Here is a 1,633-nt window from a genome sequence, read left to right as displayed (position 1 = left end):
GGGGACAGGGGTGATGGTGTGGGGAGTACCTCTTCTCTGTATCCTATTCTCCTCTCCTATATTCTATATTCTAGTCTATTTCTCCTTTCCTCTATATCCTGTTCTCCTCTTCTCTATTCTATTCTATTTCTCCTCTCGGGTTTAGCCAGCCCTGGCCCTGGGCTGGGGGTGACGCAGGTGCCCCCCACCCTGTACCTTCAGCCAAAGGGTTGGAAAGTTTCCCTTGTCAGCGCTTTGCTGTCACTGGGTGAAGCAGGTTGGGACAGCAGGTGTGAGTCCCACAAGATCTCCTTTGCTTCCCCACCTGGAATCAATAGTCGTTAATGGGATGGAAAATGCAGGGGAGAAGTTGCGGTGTATTTTGGTCGTGCCGTATGTTTCCTGTCCCTGTGTTACTGGAGGGCTGGTACGATGCCTGGTTCTTGCCACTTTGGAAATGGCTGAGGAAAAAAAATAATCCTTCTGTCTGTCTTCCCTTAGCAGGGAAAAATGGGCACCTTTCGCCTCCAGGCTGCATGCTTGTGCCTTCTCAAGGAGCCAACGTACTACAGCTCTGCTGTTTCCAGACAAGTATTTCATGTAGTGGTTCTGCTGATTGTGAATGAAGCTGGAATTTTTTTTTTTCCCCATGTTACCAGGGATTATGAGATTCTTTATTTTTTTTTTTCCCGGTTGTTTTAGCTAGGGAATCAAATTGTTTGTCTGCCTAGCTGTCTCTCTCAGTGTGTGTCTGTCAACATGGGTATTTGCAAGGTTATTTGTAATATATTGAAATAGCTGAAAGAACATTTCCCTTCTGGTTGGCAAAACAGTGGTACCTTCAAAGTGATCGGTGGCTGAATTGTCATTAAACAATGTATTTTGCCAAGTACGGTTTGATCAAAGGAAAATTAAGATCAGAGAAGTTTGGAGAGCACAAAGGGCACGAAGGGGGCTGGGGAACGCTGGGCTCCCTTTCTGCTGTCTGTCCAGGCAGCTCAGACAGATGCGCTCTCTGATCGTCCCTTCCAGACTGCATCCCTTCTTTGCTGCCATGCTTTGGGCTTTCCCTGCCCAGGACCCACCAGATATTTGGATGGAACTGGTTGTCTGGTGAACATCCCCATCCCCAGGAGAGTCTGGCAGAGGAGGGTGGAAACATAACTCCTGGAGAGTTGGTTTGCCTGCTGCCCGATCCAGGAGAGCTCTGCAGAGGCACAGGGGTTATTGCTCAGCCCTCAGGCAGGACACCATGTCCTCCCTGGTTGCTCGGTCACATCCTTCTCACGGTGTCAAGGAGAAGTCAAGTGCTTTGTAATGCCAGCCAGGCAGCGGGTTCCCGCCCTGATGCGCTCAGTGCCTCAGCACGCTCCAACCCTCACTGCTTCCTGGCTTTCCTCAGGTCCATGCTTTCCCACTTGCGTTGCCTTCTGGCTTCAGCTCTTGCTCTCCTTTTCAGACCCTTCTTTTATTTGTCTTCTATCCATATTTTTGCATTACAAGGGAATTTTGCCAGCCGCACCCTCTGAGGAACCTCCCTCTGCTTCCAGCATAGCTCTGGTATCTGCCACATTGATCCTGCTTCCTCCACTCACCCCACCTTCACCTCCCACACCCCTGCCAGGCCTCCCCCCATTGACGTAACCCCTCTTTC

This window comes from Antrostomus carolinensis, unplaced genomic scaffold (genome assembly GCF_000700745.2).
Source record: "Antrostomus carolinensis isolate BGI_N321 unplaced genomic scaffold, ASM70074v2 scaffold9727, whole genome shotgun sequence".
NCBI lineage: Eukaryota > Metazoa > Chordata > Aves > Caprimulgiformes > Caprimulgidae > Antrostomus > Antrostomus carolinensis.
This window is presented reverse-complemented; position numbering follows the sequence as displayed.